The following is a 6542-nucleotide window of genomic DNA, read 5'->3' as shown; positions in this document are numbered from 1 at the left end:
ACAATGTATATTCTAGGTTGGATTCAGATGCCAGTGCGATAAAATGGACAAATATTGAAATGTTTAGTTCGATGAGTAAATAAGTTGACCTGCAAAATATAATTAAACAAAAAGTCCCTCATGTCGTTTATTCTGACTAGAGTGAGATGTCATATGCTCAACCAGCATACAGGCAAATGTATAGATCATGTTTTTTTGATCTGCTAGCTAATGAGTTTGACTATATAATCTGCTAGGGACCTGAAGGTGCAAGAAGAAAACTACATTTCTGCCAAAAAGAAATACATAGCATAGTGGACACAATTCTGTTGATGAATTGTATCCCACATCAATGAAATAGCAAAGTTATATATATAGTTTTATTCCTGTATTATCACTCATGATGCATGGCATTTGTCATATCAAATCAACTCTCTTGTAAATCATATATATGGGCAATATTGTTCACAAGAGACTAGAAAATTAATATTACACACGGCGATAACACATTTGGGCATCATACAGTGTGCATACAATCAAGCTCGTACACCATTCTGACTACTGTTGTCAAGTATACATGACATGGTAATAGTGAATCTTACAAGGCACAATAAATTACTCTTACATTGCTAACGATTGTGCTAAGTACCATATTTCGACAATAATATTGGCAACCTGGCATCTTGCTCTATCCTCTGTCCACCCTGATCAGCTGCGAGGCTCATGTGTGTGCTTCAACAAACGGAGCAACTTGATATGTACCATCACCTTTTCATCCTGTTCACAGCATTACACCCACACCTCATTAGCTTCTTATCTCATTTATGTTTCCCCTCCCTCTAACCTTTCTAGCCACATCAATTCCACTAAGATCATCACGTAAATTTGGTAAGAATAAACACATCAGTAAATGCACATTTCAAGCAGGTAAAATAAAAAATACCTAAGTTGTGATCCTTGAGGTTAGATTATCGCTAATTTCAAAAGACATCTTTGTTTGAGCTCCACTTCACAATGCAAACAAGAGCTCAGTAGAAATAGACACATATGAAACTTGCAAAGGAAACAAATATTTCAACAAGATATTGTAAGACATGGTTTGGCTGGTTTTACGACTTCACTAGGATCGTGCCCGTGCGTTGCTACGGGCGGCAAAATATTTATTATATTATAATACATTGAGTATTCAATAAGACGATAAGTATATTAATAAACAAAAAACTCCTAACAAGAGTATAAAAACATAGTGCTTTGTTATCATACAATTCTAACAATTTATTATTTTTTAGCCGTATTGAGATACACAAGAATCAATTCTACAAGGATCAATTCTACATAAGTGTCAAAGCAAATATGAAAACACATAAAGAGGCTCATATCCGAACCTTGAACTATCAGATTAAGTGCATAGGACTTTGAGTAAGAAGGCACGAAGCACTCATAACATTTTAGTGCATGCCTGCCATCTGATGCTAACAAACAATTATTTTGCAAAGGAAACTAAGACTAAAACACTTATCACTTGAGTGCCACCTTCGACCATCCCCATGCTGCAATTTTATCTTGCTCTACAGAATTGTATTCACCTTTGCATGTACATGATTTCTGCTAACTCAAGTACTGAAGTAGACATGTAGGATTGCTACAATAGCACTGATTGATCTTCTATATACCTATCTCATCAGTAGCATAAGCTATGAAGAGTATTCATTTTTTTCACCAATCCGTACTAAACAATAATGTATAGACCACATTAGAACACATAAAAGGAAGCAGAGGCAAATAATATGGGACCAATCAATATACTGTCGTATCATAGGCTTTACCTTCCATCAATAATAGCTGGAAAAAGCTACAAAGAAAGTTAACAGTTTCAAAAGACAACCACAAAAAAAAACAAGTAAATATTGTCATCTTTACCTGTAATTTGTTACAGTTTTCCAAAATAATCAGATGGAGTGCACTCATAATATTGGAATGCAGATTCAATTCAGACAGCGTGTTTGTTTCAGGGTTGTTGCTGCCACTTTTAGTTCAATGCTACAGCACTTTTGTATAGGTAGGATGCAGCTGCAGCCGCAGCAATAGCTCAAGCGAGCAGAGCTAGAGTCTTCAGCATGTGAGAAGGTGGGCAGAAGGATCAATTAACACCTAGGTGTTTGAAAGAATATGAATAAGAAGTTATCACTGCCTATAAATATGCCAGCAAGGCAGTCCAACATCTGAAGAAAGCATCTAGTCAGGCTGAAACAAAATGAAGCTTTCATCTATTCAGACTGAAACAAAATGAAGCTTTCATCTATTCAGGCTGAAACAAAATGAAGTATACCAGCTCATTGGCCACCCCAGTGATGACTTCCCTCATGTGGGCTCAATCCTTGTGAGCTCATCTTTCCTGTCAGGCTGAAACAACAGCTCTCTTAGCACAATCGTCTATATACAATGACCATAATAGTGCACATTCAATCATTTCAGAGAATCAAAACAGCAGAGAAGAAGTAGAAAATGGCATGAAATACAATTTGCAGACCACAAGCAAGCAATGAGTTATACAGCTCGGCTGGTACACTTGGTCCGTAGAAAAGAATGAAATAATATAGAGTAGAATGATCAGTAGCAGAGAATTGGCAAGTACAGATATCGTGCCTTTTGTAGTATTAAAGTCATCATCCCATGAGAAAACAAACAAAATAATTATATGTAAACCTTGCAGGTTCAAATGAAAATTGTGTAGCTTCTCAAAACTTTTGGTAGAATACAAAATGTTTTGGTAAATATTAGTTTCTTGTAAATTTACAATACACATTCTTATAAAAAAGAAACCTAGAAACATAGGTTCAGTTTGTTTACTTTAGATTTAGAGTTGCTCCAAGGCAGCATGTTGCAAATTACTGAAATTAGCAAAATAACCTGCAACCTATAATTAGCTACAAGGAAAACTTATGATTAGGTATAAATAAAACCATCAGAGAAATGCACTTCACCCTGAAATATCAAGCACTACTCTGTATGGTAAGCACACTGTCTTCCTACAAGCAAATCTAGAACACAGTCACTAAAAGTCTACAGCAATGGTAGAAGATGCTAAACGCAAATTTCAGAATTAAAGCGATATTTTCGCACAGATACTGAGGGAACAAATAAAGGAGTACCAATCTTGTGTTGATATAATGTGGCAGGAGTACTAAAGAATAAAAATTGTAGCACAATATTTTATGTGAAAAAATTAGGGTCAATTCCTTCACTCATGAGCTGTTGAAAATTAACCTAATTAAGAGCAACATATGGTTTGCCCAAAAATATCTCTACTCAATTAGTTTTTTAGAAAATTACCTATATCTTGGATGCTGCAATCCCCTATCTCTAAAATTCAAAATTCTTGCTATTTATGGTCTGCATTATGAGAAAATAAGGCATCCAGATAGCAGATTTAACATTAGAGCATAATTTGAATTTGGAATTGCTCAAGTCTATACGATAGTATACTATTAATATGTAATACTGACTTGTAGAACTTCTCTGGCCCTCTGGCTCCTACAAGACAGTAAGCAATTATCAGCCTGGAGAGAAGACCAGCTTCATAGTTGGTCTCAAACTGGATACCTTGAATGGTTTACATGCCAGAAGGTGTAGGTTAAGAAATTAAAAACAGCAAGCTTCAGGGGCATCAAAGTACAGAAATTTAAATTTAAGTCTAACTACTTGTCATTCTATTAAGCAGGACAAAGAAAGTCAAATTACAAGCCCTGTAAACAGGGGTAGAAAAAGAAATGACACAAGCTCTGGACACTGAAGTACAAAACACTTGCTCACCCCTGCCAACCTCCCAAGAATTTTTTTTTATCAAAATTGTACTCCATGCTGACTTACCATAGAAAGGACTCCCTTCCCCTTCTATGTTTTTAAACAGAGTGAAATGACTATTTCTGCTAGTAGTTTAAATGTCCAAATTGTACGCAATATGTTTACTTAATTGCAACCTGTCATGTGACCTATATTTCCGCAGGTAGTATAACTGAATTGGCTCAAATTTTAGTTGAAATAATCTTGATCCATGTAAGGAGTAAAGGTAAAACATATGCTTTCACAATGTAATGTAATAAGCTCTGTCCTAAAGCTAAATTCACCGGCAAGATAAAAGGGAGTGATTAAGAATCACCAATATGTATTGACTAAAAATCATGTAACAGGACTTGCAAACAGCCCTAATTCCCAAACATGAACCGGGCAAAACCAGAGTCAACAACAAAGAAAAACCTGGAGCTGCTTTGCCAGCTCAACTACCTTATCGAAGTTAGCATTTGCATTTGTTAATTGCAATGTGACAATGTGAAATAACATAAGCTTGTGTTGTTAGATGCTCTAGTAAACAGGAGAGGGAAGGTATTGATTGTGTTAAATTTCATAAAACTATGATAATAAATGATCCTGGAACCTTAAGCGTTGCTTCATGAACAGCGAGAAGTTCTTGATTTTACCTATGATTACAGTCCTACAAATTAAGAAATTCTTGATTTTACCTTTCACACTATAAAACCTGGCTCAATTAGACTTGGCTCGCTGCAGATGCGCCATGAGCCATGACCAACGGCGCACTGTCACCAACAGGTATGCAAGGACGTAGCAGACCTATATGCCGGTGTTGCCAATGCCCGCTGAATCAAAAGATGCTTATGCCTGCCTGCTGTATGATGGCCCTGTGAGGACTGTGATGCTCCTCTGCACCTTGATGATGGCCTCGCTCTGTCGTGATGACGGTCCTAAGCCACTGCCACCACACAGGAAAAACCGCCACCTCCTCCTTCAGATTCTGCACCGCCACCTATATCTTTCGATTCCAGAGCCTCTTTCATCAATCTGTCAACCAAAAACCTCCAAAAAATTATCCATTTGATCAATAAGACATATTATATTAATATAAAAGCTATCTGGCATTTTAGAATTTCAGGTGACAATTAAAATTAATGGAAACCTATATGAAAATATATCAGAGAACTTGCCTCCTGCCAGTAGAAAAACAAGTGGTTAGCATCCTGGTACTATTTAACATCACACTTAATTTAGCACGAATAAAAGCATCAGAAGGGTGAATCACATCTTAGCACATTCTGATTTCACGACGGACAATAAATTAATATTTAGACATCAACATTAAGAAGAGATATGTTGAAAGACAACAGCTTGCTGCTTATCTTCTCGTCACTTACCTCCTGGAAGGCTGGAAGCAATCCTTCAAGCAGCGATGCCATGGTCTTCGGCACAGGAGCGGAGGGGGCCTCTGGTAGAGAAGAAGATGATGTCGGGGAGGAGCAGCAAGAAGCAGCATGCCGTAGAAACAGATCGGCGTGACCAGGCTTGGACCGCCAGCGACAAAGGTGTCCGTCCCCACCGGCGCGGGTGTCATCGTCAGCGCGGCTGGGGCTGGATCGGCAACCCTCTTGGGGGCTCCCTCGCGTGCAGCGGCTTGCGTAGGCGAGGACGTGAGGTGGAGATGGAGGAGGGGCGCAGGGAGACCGAGCCGAGGAGAGGAGGAGGGCGAGCGGCGGCGGCAGCGCACGGCGACCGAGGAGGAGTAGGGCGGACGCGCTGGAGATCGGAGCGCCAACCGCGAAGAGCGGGATGGAGGGATGCGCAGCGGACGATGCTGGTGCCTCGCGGACGCGCGTCCGCTGGAGATCGGAGCGCCATCCGCAAAGCGCGGGACGGAGGGAGGCGAAGCGGACGGCGCTGGTGCGTGGTGGACGCGGAAGCGGAGCGGAGGAACCCCGACGTATGAAGTTTTTTCTCCTCTTTGGTTTTTTTAGAGTAGAGACTGAAACTCTTTCTGTCACAGTGATATCGTGTATTTTTCTTGTTTTAGAAAGCATGCCACCTTTTTTACATAATAGACTAGTAATTGAATACTATCGTGCATACATATATGGACCCACCAGAAAGTTTGGATAGTCTTAAATATAGGCTGGACACTGAAACATATCTGACATGGGGACCATGGGGTAGGGCGGTGTAGTCTATATGGAAAAGACATGAACTAGTCGAGGATTAAAAAAGTACTCGTTGTAATAAGAGTAGAACTCCTCTAGTCATATCTGACCAGTATTCTTGTAACCAACCGACCTATAACCCTACTCCTGGCAATATAAGGTGAGGTAGGGGGACCCCCTCCAAAGCAATTCAATCCAACCAACACACAGGACGTAGGATATTACGCAATCTATCGGCCCAAACCTATCTAAATCATGTGTCCGTATTTACCTTTGAGTTCCTTATCTCGACGAGCCCCACTAACCGAAACACTACCTCGGGCACCCCCTCGGTTGGTTGCTGAGTTTAAACACCTATAGCTGGCACGCCATGTAGTGGTACTCGCCAAGAATCCACTAGTGAACTCGATGGCACAAGCTTGAAGCTGGCGACGTCATCTTTGGCTCTTGGGTCTACATCGCAGATAGCGCTGGAAATTTCCACCGCCACATTGCGTCGACCCAGAGAAAAAGCAGCAAACCATGAAGCTCCAGCACCAAGCTTTGGAGCATCTCGTCGAGAATTTCGGCGAATTTTCA

General features: G+C 40.1%; 1 long non-coding RNA gene across 3 annotated transcripts; it reads right to left on the bottom strand.

The window, feature by feature from the left end:
• Window positions 1–452: 452 nt before the first annotated feature.
• On the bottom strand, window positions 453–5769 carry LOC117849800 (uncharacterized). 3 transcript variants are annotated; one of them, XR_011897765.1, is made up of 3 exons: window positions 5187–5736; window positions 2309–4836; window positions 453–2130 (listed from the first exon to the last, which is right to left on the bottom strand). It is a non-coding gene; the product is annotated as an uncharacterized lncRNA (long non-coding RNA). The 3 variants fall into 3 exon arrangements; XR_011897764.1 differs by having other exon boundaries at window positions 453–756; window positions 923–4836; window positions 5187–5735; XR_004639092.2 differs by having other exon boundaries at window positions 453–4836; window positions 5187–5769.
• Window positions 5770–6542: the final 773 nt, after the last annotated feature.

The sequence above is a fragment of the Setaria viridis genome, chromosome 3, assembly GCF_005286985.2.
Source record: "Setaria viridis chromosome 3, Setaria_viridis_v4.0, whole genome shotgun sequence".
Lineage (NCBI taxonomy): Eukaryota > Viridiplantae > Streptophyta > Magnoliopsida > Poales > Poaceae > Setaria > Setaria viridis.
Note: the sequence above shows the minus strand (reverse complement) of the source record. Positions and strands in the feature narration are given on the sequence as shown.